The 13,585-nt window shown below is 35.2% G+C and overlaps 1 protein-coding gene across 2 annotated transcripts in view; it reads left to right on the top strand.

Moving 5' to 3' along the window:
- Window positions 1-13,585, top strand: part of SLC38A4 (solute carrier family 38 member 4) — a 73,404-nt gene that overhangs the window by 29,461 nt on the left and 30,358 nt on the right. The window contains exon 1 of one of the 2 annotated variants that reach the window (XM_003941465.4): window positions 3,736-4,947. The exons of the other annotated variant lie outside the window; for it this stretch is intronic. The gene's annotated coding sequence lies outside the window, so the exon portion shown is untranslated. Of the gene's footprint in view, window positions 1-3,735; window positions 4,948-13,585 lie in introns of those variants that run through there. 2 annotated transcript variants of the gene reach the window in all.

The following is a 13,585-nucleotide window of genomic DNA, read 5'->3' as shown; positions in this document are numbered from 1 at the left end:
ACCAGAGGGATCTTTTTCAAAGGTTAAAGGCAGAGACAAAATATAGACATCATGGGTGTCTAACCTGATTTTTTTTAAATTTAATTTTCTTGTTTTGTCAGCTGAGGCTGAAAGCAATTTTCTATTTGGGTCTGTGGCAAAATCAATAAATTTGTCAACCAGAACCAAATTTGTTTGCTAATTTTGCAACATAGTAGTTGACTAATCAAACATTTCCAAAATGCTCCATTATATAACTGTAAAGGTGGCTTAGGTTGGGTTGAAGAGAGGGGCATGCAATCAACTGAGCAATTTCCTCAAAGCTCGTGGGTCATTGCATTTCACTTGATGTGGTTTCTTAGAATGGAAAATCAGAGCCTCTCCCAGGGGCCTGGGCTGAAAAGCCCTTTGGGGCTTCTTATTTGGGAGAGTCTCAAATACAAATTTTTTGAAGATGTCATCAAATGAGGCTAATCATATAGTCATTTTTATTGCCTATGTGTTAAGAAGTTATTTTGTTAAATAGAAATATTTAAAATGCACTACAGTTTAGTAATCCCATTTTGGATTAAAACAATTCAAAGATATATATGTATATGTGATGTCTTAAATAACAGAAGTGGCTTAAGCTTCCGTGGAAATCTGGAAGCCTTTACCGAGGTGAATTAGAAAATTATTAATCTTGACTTCTCTATTTGCAATTAATTTGATAAGTGGCTTTTGGGAGATAACATTCAATTATCTCTTATTTCTAATTTTTTAATTTGTAAGTTGAGTTTAATAATTACAGAACCATGTAAAGAGATACCTACAGTATTCCTAAGCTTTCGTTACTCTACAGTGATACAAAGAATAGGGCAGCTCAGGTACAGAAGTGCTTGACTCCCGTTCATCATGGCATAGAATTCTGCTATTTGAATAATTTAGGAAGATTTCTCTAACATTTTTCTATAGATTTTCTCTGTTGTTTTTTTTTTTCAAACATCCATATTAAAAGTGAAATAAAATGAAGAATTTGAAGCAATGACATCAAAAAAGTTCACAAATTCTCTTTAAGTTTGAAAAACAAAGGCAGAGGGTAAATCTGTATTAAAAAGAAGTAATCAAAATATGGTTTCTTTCTGCAGTCCTGCTGGTATTTTCCAGTTTTTAGGAATGACCTGGGAGGTCAGATAGACATTTACCTATGATGTGATAAAAAAAAAATCAATTAGATTTTGACTTTATGAATCTATGATAAAAGGTAACTTCTTGGAGAATAAGGCATCATCAGTACAATGTCATATAGAAAAGTCAACAAGAAACAGAAGCAAGAAAAAAAGGCAGATGACCTAAAGGGAAATTGAAGTGAGAGCAAAGAAAAGCAGTGACTACGGAAACAACGGCATTGCAAAAGTATTTAAAAATAGGTAATTTGGTTCTTAGTCATTACTTCTGCTACATGTCTTCTTCCAATTTGGCTACAACCAAATTCTATTTCCAAATACTATTTTGTACTATGACTAAAATTAGAAATTTGGGTACAGTCATGGTGAGAACAATAGGCTATCTCTCCCAGTGTCATTGCAAAATACCATGGTGATCTGACTAAAGGATTATTTTTTTTTTTTAAATTATTGACTAATTTTAACCTGATCCCACTGGAACTTTCTCTTTAAAGACATCGTTGGAGGTAGAAATTTTAAACAGTGTGATCAATGATTTTAAGTAAGAAAATTTCTTATTCAGTGCACAGGTATAAACTGAAAAACTTCATTTTGAGCCAAGAGTTTTGTATTTTCAACAGATAACATTACATTGGGATGTGCATTCTAAAACCTTCTCTACTATTTGAAGATGATAGTCATAGATTGATGAAAGGGGTGTTGAAATGGAAGAATTATCACCATACATTTTCTTTCTCTATATAAGGAAAATGAAGATTTTATTGCTAGGCCTTGTTTTTCATAAAATCATCACTTAAAATTTATAGCATTGTGAGCTAGTAAAGTAATAAAAAGAAATAGTAATACAAGAAAAATAGTCAAATTACCATTGGCTCCAATTTAAATCTGTCTGTCTACATTTCTTTCTGCCATCTTTCTCAGGTAGGCAGATATTACCAAACCCAAACTATCAGTCAACCTCCTTACTGGCCTCCCCGTATCTACCTCCACCTCCACCTCCACCTCCGCCTCACCATCTTGCCTACATTTTAACTGTGCTGATTTTCTCACTTTCTTCAGAAGCTTTCAAAAGATCTTCATCACTAAAACTCAGAGTTCCCACAACTTACCACCTTTTGCAGTCTGTGCTATTCCATTCTGTTCTCCTGTTTTGCTCCAGAAGATCTCTACTGCAGCCAGAATGATTCTCACTGTTGCCAAAATATCCTTTTAGCTTTTTAATTTTTAGCATTTAATTTTAATCCAATATGCTAATTTACTGTAACTATTTAGTATACTTAAAGATCAGAATTACAAGGGTATTTTTCATATAGGATGTCTTTCCTTTTCCTCTCCACCTACTAGAATCTCACATGGACTTTTAAGAGCTGGATCAAGGTCAGTGGGCTACCTGGAATCTTGAATGTCCTAAGCCCCTGGGGACTCCTTATTTCCTGAAGTCCTAGAGCATGCTGCACAGTTCTGCTGACATTAATTAGGTTATAGTCTGGGAGCTAGGTCTCCCTTTATTTGGATGTGTCTTACCCAGAGCCTCTACATCTGTAGACACACAGACCAAAACTCATGTATCTATTCATGGTGGCATTCATTTGAATTTCTTATGTGAAGGCCAAGTTGAAGTGTTTTTTTATCTCATTCCTAGACTTGCTTCATTATTTACTACTTACATATTTTTCATTGTATCCATTTTTAAGGTCTACTCATATTCTGATGATTAGGTTTTTCTACAATGATACATGAACCAAGCCTGAGCCTAACTGAATCTGTTACATGGGCCATGAATTAAAATTCAAAACAGCACAAGTCTATTGCCAAATGTACATGTGATTACATTGTGAAATGATTTTAATAAGTATTCAGGACATTGAATTATAATGCTTAAGTCTGTGTTTTGCTTATGAAAGAAAAGTTTTTGGGAGTTTTGTCAAGAGTAGATCATATATTTCTTCATTAATTTTGACCACATCTGAAAATGTCAAATGATCTAGGGGAAAAAATAATCAAACAATGAACCAGATATTTCATTATTTTAATTTATTAACTTTTGCCAAATTAGTTTTTATGTGTGTATATTTGACATTTGATTTTTAAGTCAGTGTTAGAAAAGTTTTGTGATAAGAATTTTTCAACGTAGAGTAGGTTCAAATAAACAAGATTAAACTCTTCAATAGAAGTCTCTTATGTGTACTTTTAATTTTTATCCAATGCTAATTTACTATAATTATTTACTATACTTAAAGACCAGAATTACAACAAAGCCAACGCTTATAATTTTAAGGAGAGTAAAACTTTAAGTATCTATACATTTATCTCCACCCTATTTTATACGATATTATAATTTAATATCAAATTAACATATTGGAGTACATTCATTCTTGTTTAATTGACCCACTATTAAATGAAATTTTACCAGAATAGAAGTATTTGATTTTCTAACAATTATTGCAATTTTTTCATGGTTAATTTTATGTTTATCTGGTAACTTTGCAAACAGAAAGAAATATAAATTGAAAAGATCATTATTAAATGATGGAAATAGGAATTTTAAAAGGAACTTTCTTTAGATTTTCCTGCAATTAAAATTAGTACATTTGTTAATATCATTGTTCCCCTAGACCATAATACTTCTCATCTGATAAAATCAAAACTATGGGTAACTCTAAAAAGTAGACAATGAGCTAAGAAACAAGTAAAAGTAAGTTTACCATACTAAAGTTAATAGACCCAACAGGTACATTTGGAAAGGAAAAAAGAAATAGTTAACCAGACATTTTGTTTAATGTTTAATGTCTTGCATCAACTTAAAATTTCTTACTAGAGGACCAATGTTTAGTTTTCTTTTATAGAAATAGGTATTGACACATCTGTTGTAATCTACCATTGCTTCTGATTGGTTATATGATTGCTCATTCATGTCATAAATATTTATAAGGCAAAGAACCCTCAATTCTGGATTGGTTTGCGATTTGTTTTTCTCACCTCACTTTTATAACAGTGACTAGTTGATGCATTTTAATAGCAGAATAAATAAATGATTTGCCAACGTATTTTAACTCTGCCTCTGACATGTGGAGAGCCAAGTAGATTTTTTTGATGGAGAAAATATCTACTTAAAAATTCTTTTAAAATGCCAAACAGCCTTTTGCTTACTCAACACAATGCCTTTGGTGTAGGAGCAGAGGCTGATATTGGTCTGTGATTTCTAACTTCACGGCATCTTGAGTAAAAATATCATTTGGAAGTGTTTGTCATTCTGTAAAATTTTCTCTGAAAAGATCAATTCCAAAGAAAATAACTCTTTCACTATGTAATCAATATTTTCTGGACATTTTGATTATAATGTTTCATTTAACAATCTGACCCCATAACTATTGTTATTGTATTGTTTGACTTCAATTCATAAGCCTTTTGAAAAATTAATATTTCTGGATTCATCAGTTAACCAACCTAGTCGAATCTTAATAGAGAATGACAGCAACCAAGGTAAAACTTTCAGTGATTATTTTATTGTATAAAAGCCAAAATTCTAAAAGCAAACAGAAATTGGTGTAACTGATGTTTAATCCAAATGTACAACAGCAAACTGACTTAGCTTCTCTTTTTTTTCAAGAGCTGACGCAAGTTGGACAGAAGGAGGTGTTGGGATGAGGTGGTGGTGTTGATTGGCTTGTCTCGTTCACTCCCACTGATTTTTAAATCAATGTCTAGATCTTTAAAGGTTCATATAAGTCAAAGCTGTTTCAAGGGTCTGCCATTCCAAGCAAGTCAGAAAAGCCTGCGAAGGACTGGATAAATAATTAAGGTACAGCTGTTTTTACATGAGCATTTGCAGTGTTAATGCTTACTTTCTTATTTTTGTAGTGTTGATTGTTTATTCATTACAAATTAAAATGTTTGAAAATACTACTTGGATAACTTTTTTTTCTCATTTTAGAAATGATAAATTCAATATAATGTCAAACATTGAAATTATTTACCCAGGCCCTGATTGCAGTTTTCTTTTGCAGATAATTTTAGGTTTAAGCATACAATTGGGACAGTGGGTAATAAGAAAGAAAATGTTGCAAAAACAGCACGTAAAATGTGTTTAGTTATTTATATCTCTTGGTTGATCATGGACTGTAATGAAGAATGGACATAATTTGTCCTAGGAAAAAATATAAAAGTTTGGAAGTACATTTTCAATTGTACACTATTAAAGATTTTTTTAAATCTTGAAAACAAACAAAAAACCCACAAAATTTTTGACTAATCAGAGAAGGAACATCACTTTAGTGCAGCAGATGTGAATGGCTAAGAGTTTGGGCTGCACCATTATCAAATGAAAAAGAAAAAATATTGTATCTTACCTTTTCTTCTTAATTTGACCATTTTAGTTAAGGAGTATTTTTAGAACAAAGTTACTAAAAGAAACTAGGGAAGTGAATAGAATATAAGCATAGCTTTATATTTTGAAAGAGTAGAGTCAATTATCTAAAAGTAGAGCTGTTCTCAAATTTATTAATCAGATAGGGGAGAATTCCCAATATATTTAGGTATCCCTGTACCTTGAGTATCTTACAGAGTATATGTGGATGGTTTTAGTTAAATGCCCAGGGTATAGTAAAACTAAGAGTGTTCTGTAACTCAGTGGTAGAATATTTGAATTGAATATATATCACATTCATGAATACTGGGCTAAAAAATGTTTTAATTTTGACAAACTGAAGAAATTTGGGTGTATTTTTAATCAAACATTGCCATTTATTCTATAGTTCAAGATCTTCCAGTTTTGATTTATATTTAGATAGTGTTCTGGGATTTTCTTGAAAGTATTTACATTTATACTCCTAAGAAGTATATAAGCAAGATTAAGATCTGAAAAATGTAGCATTAATGACTAAACTTTTGAGTTTTCTTTAAACATGTTATACAGTATACTTTAAGGTTATTGAAGCTATTTTTTAATTCTGTGAGTTACTTTAAATAAAGTGAAAATAATTATTTTAAGAAGAAAAAAGTACTTCTGGGAGTGATCTAGTATCTATTAAATGAATGAAACCTACTGCATCCAGAATTCATGACAGATTAAGCACCATGCATTAAAATGTGAATCATAGAGCTGACTCTGTTAATATCATGTAGGCTACATATCCCTGCACATTCTGGAAACTACTGTTTGGGAAAATAGGATTTAAAATTTATGTGGCAATTTATGTTTAAGATGACTATGTTTTTTTCTAGGAGCAGAGCTAGAAAGTCTATAAACAAAATCAAATATTCAAATTTTATGACTAGTCCTTTATACCTCTTCAAATGGCTGCTTTAATGCTTGTATTAGCAAGAATGTAATATTTTTAGCAATGGGAAAAGACCTCAGTATTTGGTTATTTAACTTTTCTAGTTCTTCCTAGATATTACCTGCAAGCTGCATCTGAGTAGAAGGGGGAAAAAAAATGAAATGCTAAAATATTAGCACTAGCAATAGGAAATAGTCAATTAAGTACAGTTCTGCTGTTATTGTCAGTTTGTTTAAAAGGTACCTCAGACTGAATGCTTTTATGAAAACTAATTTTTGTAAGAACTCATGCTATAGAACAATACATGTACGCACTGATGAAATGTGACTGGAATGGCCTTGTTGGGGAAATTAAGATAATTTAATATAAAGGTAATATTAGATTGATTTTAGTGTGAAAGTTATATTCATTTATCAGTGTGAAAGTTATATTCATTTATCTGTGGTACAGGGTGGATGTAGATTTAAATAAGTTCCTTGGAGACAAGATGATTTGGCTTTTAGAAGTTGCATGACCCTTGCTCAACCAAAGGGTAACACAGGTAAAGCTATCTGCTACCTAAACCTAAATTTCAAAGTGGATTTGTCAGTACTGGATAGGCATGAAAGATGAGACAGATAGCAATGCTGGGAAATCTGTTCTGGCAATATTAACTCCCTTTTCACTTTCACTTATCAGGTAAAATAAATGTTTACCGTAACTAGGGAAGGTCAGAACTTTTGCTTCTCGACTTAAGGACTGTTTTCCCTTCTAGGTTCAATGTCTTTCTTTGAAGTTGAACCATATAGGTACAATATAAGAAATTTACTGTTTTGACACCCTTACACCTGAGCTTCTTAGGTACCCATCCAAAGAAGAGGGCATTACAATGTTTAATAATTAGAATTTGGATATAAAGAATTAACTACTCAGAACACTTAGATATCTTTTAATAAATATGATGAAAATGAAATTATGCTAATACCATGGTATTCTAAATACTTGGTTTCAAGTTTCGACTTCGTATTTTCATGAAGAGTGAATGGAATCAAGAATGCAGTTGACCACTGCGCTAGAAAATCCAGTCTGTTTCTGCAAGACTTCTTTGTGTCACAGAGAAACTTAACTTTAATGGGGAGAAAGGCTAGACTATAGAAATTTCTGTTGAACTAAATTTGATTTTTCAAGAAGCAGTTTGGGGCCGGGCGCGGTGGCTCAAGCCTGTAATCCCAGCACTTTGGGAGGCCAAGGCGGGTGGATCACAAGGTCAAGAGATCGAGACCATCCTGGTCAACATGGTGAAACCCCATTTCTACTAAAAATACAAAAAATCAGCCGGGCATGGTGGCGCGTGCCTGTAATCCCAGCTACTCAGGAGGCTGAGGCAGGAGAATTGCCTGAACCCAGGAGGTGGAGGTTGCGGTGAGCCGAGATCACGCCATTGCACTCCAGCCTGGGTAACAAGAGCGAAACTCTGTCTCAAAAAAAAAAAAAAAGAAGCAGTTTGAACATTCTCTGTGCAACAAAGCTATGCTTTCTCCTGACAATCAGAAGAGAACATTTTCATTTCATTTTGAAGCATTATGCTATAAAACTATAATCAAAATCATAGCTTTATCTATTAATATAACGCAGATCATATCCAATTGCATTTATCTTAGTGGACTATATCACTAGGCACTGTGCTAGATGCTGGGAATATGTATAATCCACAAACCCAGCACTGTTCCTGTTCTCATGAAGCTTCCTGCCTGAGACAGTTTAGTTGCCTATTAAATAGGCAACTAAAAGAGTCAGTTAAAAGTGTGCTAAATACTACAAGAGAGAGGAGAGCATATAGTGTAATGTGAGGTTAGAAAAGACTTGTCCAACCAATTGACCTTTAAAGATTTTCAGGTTGTTTTAATTAACATTGGGAGACACCTGGGCTAAGAATGTGGGGAGGAGCAGTCCAAACAGAGAGAACAGCACGTTAAGAGGTACTGCAGTGACAGCAGGGAAATGAAAGAAGCCCGGTGTATTCAGTGAGTGTGGCATGGTGGGATTCAATATGAGAATAAAGAGCTTTATCTGGGTCAAAGTATATAGAGCTTCCAGTGTATTAGGAAATTTGACTTCAGTCTAAAAGTGATGACAAAATCACAGTAGGGTCTTCAGTAGGACAGTCATTTGGAATAACATAGTGGTGATGGAGAGAGAAGTGGATCAATTTTAAATAAATGTTGAAAGAAGGACTGATAGGACTTGGTGATACGTTGGACAAGAGTAGGGGGTGAAGAATAGAGAATGGCACAGCCAAGTTCACCCAGTGAGCGGCTGGGTGAACGAAGGTACCACATTCTGATATGGCGAACAGCAGAATAATCTATACCTATGATAATTTTTCATTTCAATTACAGTGTTTGCCAGAAATATTCTTTTCTATCCTCCCCATGCAATAATTCTTTGATTAATTCACGATATGTTTATTCCAAGTAAAGGGTAAAAATGTTAGTTATGTCATGCTATAAGAGTTTGCTCAAAATCTGTTTGTTTTAGTAGGCTGGGTTCCTCAGGTGCAAGGAATCTGTTTTATTTATCTTCTGTGTCTTCCATAGTTTCTGATTAAATTTTAGCAATTATGATTTAGTCTAAAGGCTTCAAGACATATACTTTGTGCTGCAGACAGATGATTCAGAATATTTAGTTTCTCAATGTGCTAATTCTTTTTGAATTGTGCATTTAACCATTGTTCCCTTAAAATAGATCAATAATATAATCTTCAGAGTTAAGATATAAGCTATGAAAGCATATCCCAACTTTTGTGAGAGCTCCCTTGGCCAAGGCAAAAATTGAATAAATCTTCTTTTTTTTTGTTGAGATGGCGTCTTCCTTTGTTGCCCAGGCTGGAATGCAGTGGCACAATCTCGGCTCACTGCAACTTCTGCCGCCTGGTTCAAGCCATTCTCCTGCCTCAGCCTCCCAAGTAGCTGGGACTATACGCATGAGCCACTATGCCCATCTAATTTTTGTATTTTCAGTAGAGGCAAAGTTTTGCCTTGTTGGCCAGGTTTGTCTCAAACTCCTGACCTCAGGAGATTGACCTTCCTCGGCCTCCCAAAGTGCTGGGATTACAAGTGTGAGCCACTGTGCCCATCCCAATAAATATTTTATATATGCTAAAAATGTCATAAAATTCGGTCTTAATTTGTTCATTTATGAAGGGGCACCTACCTTGCTCATAATGTTTATGAGAGTTTTGAGAACTTGTAAAACCCTCTTTTGTAAGTCTATGCATATGAAATACTATTTACATTTGCATGTAGATAAAGATATCAATTAGATTCTGATTACTGGAAGAGAGAAAAAGGATTTAAAATTTATTGAGGGCAAACTATATGCCAAACTTTGACACCCATTATTTCATTTAAACTCTCACAACACTGCTTTGTGGCAAATAATATTACCTTCATTTCACAGAAGATGGAGAAGTCAAAAGATAGTTAATGTGGCCAGAATTTATACCCAGTTTTGCTTACTGCAAAGCCATAGTTCTTGTTCCCTGATTAGGCTTTATTTCTCTGTAGTAGAGACAGCAATACAAAGGTGGCATAGCATGGAAGCCACTCAACTTGGTGCCTCCATTACCTCATCTGTACAATGGGGAATAAGAAAAAAAAATCATACTCACCTCAGAGGGCCGCTCTGAAGAATTGATAGATATAAGGCCTTAAAACAGTAGCTGGCATGTGGTAAGTGCCATATGAGTGTTTGATGTATCTTTTATAAAACATTCCAGGATTAGCATGGCTTAATGCAAATGAAGTCAACGAGGTTTCTATTAATATACAAAGTAAAACAGACTTTAACTGAAGCTTCTGGACTGCAGGCATGTATACATAACAGCAGCAAAGATCTCAGCCCCACTTTTGCTTCCTCAGAGAAGACTTCCCTGATCCCCCAGACTAAGTTGGATACTATGAAAGACACTGCTATGGCCCCCTAGAGGGACTGGATAAATGAAGGATGGAGTGGAGGAGAGAGGGGAGCATGCCAGTCACTGGGACTCACATGTGCAAATCACCTGAGGTATAGAGAACCTGGTGAATTTCTGGAATGGAAAGACTAGTGTATAGAACACTAAGGTGAGGAGAGTGTGGAAGGAGATGAGACCAGAGAGGTGACTGGCCAAGGCAGAATCTTATCGGGCATGTTGAGAATTTTGGACTTTATCCTCAGAATAAAGGGAAGACATTAAAGGGTTTGAAGCAAATAAATGAAATGATCTGTGTCATTGCTGCTATGTTTCAAAGATCACTCTGACTATTGTATAAATAATGAATGGTGGGGACGGTTAGGGAAGGCAAGAGAGAATTCAAGATCAGGAGATTTTTACAATAGACATGATGATAGCTTGGACAAGAGTGAAGGTGAAAAGAAAAAGACTAACTTGAGAAATACTTCAGGTCATTGTAAAAGTCAACCAGACTTAGTAAAGAACTGGATGTAGAGGGTAAGAAAGAAAAATTTGTAATAGAAGTGTCATGCTTTCGACTTGAATAACTGGACAAATGGTGACAACATTCTTTGGAAAGGAAACATTGGAAGAAGAGGGGCCTATCACAAGTTAGATTTTGGACACGTTGAATTTAAACTACCTCTGAGATATGTAGATGACATTTAGGCCCCTGGACACATGGAACTTGAGTTCCCAGGAGAAGCCTAGACTATGTAACTTGAGCAGTCTTTGGTCCATGCATTCATCAGAGTCCTCCAGAGAAACAGAACCAACTGGAGATAAATAGATAGGCAGATATAGATGTGTGTAGATATAAGATGACATTTATTATGGGAATTGGCTTTCATGATTATGGAGCAAAGAGGTCTCAAAATACAGCATCTGCAAGCTGGAGAACCAGAAAAGCTGGTGGTGTAATTTAATCTGAGGCTGAAGGTTAAGAAACAGGATGCTGCTGGTATAAGTGTCAGAACTGCAAGGTCTGAGAACCAGGAGTTCCAGGGTTCAAAGGCAGGAGAAGGCAGGAAAAGATGGATGTCCTAGCTCAAGTAAAGAAAGTAAATTTGCCCATCCTCTGCCTTTTTGTTCTATTTGGAATCTGGAGTGATTGGAGGATGCTCACCTTCAGTGGTGAGAGTGGATCTTTTTTACTCAGTCTATTGATTCAAATGGTAATCTTTTCCAGGAACGCCCTCACAGACATACCCCAAAATAAGGTTTTACTTGCTATCTTCCCATCCTTTAACCTAGCCACAATGACACATAAAATTACCTATCATGGCCAGGTGCTGTAGCTCACACCTGTAATCCCAGCACTTTGGAAGGCCAAGGTGCGTGGGTCATAAGATCAGGAGATCGAGACCATTCTGGCCAACATGGTGAACCCTGTCTCTACTAAAAATACAAAAATTAGCGAGGCGTGATGGTGAGTACCTATAGTCTTGGCTACTCGGGAGGCTAAGGCAGGAGAATTGCTTGAACTTGGGAGGTAGAGGTTGCAGTGAGCTGAGATGCTGCCACTGCACTCCAGCCTGGCGATAGATAGAGACTCTATCTCAAAAAAAAAAAAAAAAAAATCACATTATATGAAGTCTTGGAAGTGGATTAGAAGAAGGGGGCTTAGGATCTAGCTTTAGGGAAATCAAACAATGAAACTTCACACAAAATCATATTTTTAAAAGGCCAAACTACAAAACTGTGAAAAGCAATAGTGGTGTCATCAACAAACAGAAATTTTTGAAAACTCCTAGAAGGCAGAAAGATGATAGGGTTGAAAAATCTGAGAAAGAGAAAAGGAACCAAGGTAAGTGTGCTTTTTCCATGGGGAGCCCTGCAGCAGCTTCAACTTAAGTCAGCGTAGACAAAGAAGAGGCATAGATCATGGGCAACCAGTGATCAGGTATCCATCAAGGAACCTCAGTTTAGACATGGTGGTCTGTTTGGGATACCATTTTTGACTATAGGTTAAAGCTGTGATCCAATCTGTAAGAAAAGTTTGAGGAAGGAGGCTAGGATAAGTATTAAGGCCTCTACTTCAGACAAAGTGGTATAACAAGCAGGAATGAAAGCTCTACCAAAAAGAAGATACATTGAAATGCTTCACCTCCAGAATAACTACTCCTGGAGTGGCAGCTGTGTCTGGAAGTTGGATGCTGGTCCCGCAGACAAGCCACAGAAGAACCACTTGCACAGAACCTACAAGGGAGCAGCCCATCGGTGAAACGGGCCCACACAATTTCAGAGAAGCTGCGAGTACCACCTGTCCAAGCTAATCAATGCTCTCCATCATTCACAAATATGAACAGAAAACCTAGGATCACTTGAAACTAAGGAAAATGAGCAGCATGGAAGAGAAGGACCAAACAGAATAACTAACTTCAGAAGAAACGTATAATTTAGGGAACAAAAGGAACTTCTGAAAACCTCACATGAATATCTTTAGAAAGATCTGAGAAAATATTGTTCCCATAAAACAAACAAACATAAGTGATATGAAAAAAGAGAGAGAATAAGAGCAAATTATTAGAAATTAGAGCAGGATTGAGAAAAATAGCTGACAAGTTGAAAAATAAAACAGATATAGCTGAAGATGGAATTTGTTATTTTGGATGTGACATTGAGGAAATATTCCTAAATAAGACGAACAGATCAAACATAAACAGAAAAGCTAAGCAATATGGATCAAGGGGTCTAATACCTAATAACGAAAGTTTTAGGAGTAAACAAAGGGGAAGAAAAAGCTTCTTAAAATAGTAGAACATTTTTCTACTATTTTTAGAAGAAAGTGTGTCTTCTATTGAAGAAAGACACAAGCCTTTTGATTAAATGGGCCCTCTGCATGCTGAATATGATAGATTTTAAAAGTAACTCACATCTAGACCCATCGTGATGAAATTTCAGATAAAGATAAGAATTCTAAAATCCTCAGAAAAACATCAATAAGTTATTTGCACAAAGAAATAAGAACCAGACTCATCAATAGAAGCTAGAAGACAGAAGTTTATTCAATATTCGGAAGGAAAACGCTTCTGAATCTAGAATTCAAACAATCAACAAAGTTTGAAGGCAAAATAAAGACATTTTCCAACATGAAACAACTCAGAAATTCTGTTTACAGGCATAGGCTCATTGTGTGAAAAAGTTATTCAAGGCATTATTTTACCATAATGCAAAATAAACTGAAG

Source organism: Saimiri boliviensis, chromosome 7 (assembly GCF_048565385.1).
Source record: "Saimiri boliviensis isolate mSaiBol1 chromosome 7, mSaiBol1.pri, whole genome shotgun sequence".
NCBI lineage: Eukaryota > Metazoa > Chordata > Mammalia > Primates > Cebidae > Saimiri > Saimiri boliviensis.
This window is presented reverse-complemented; position numbering and strand designations above follow the sequence as displayed.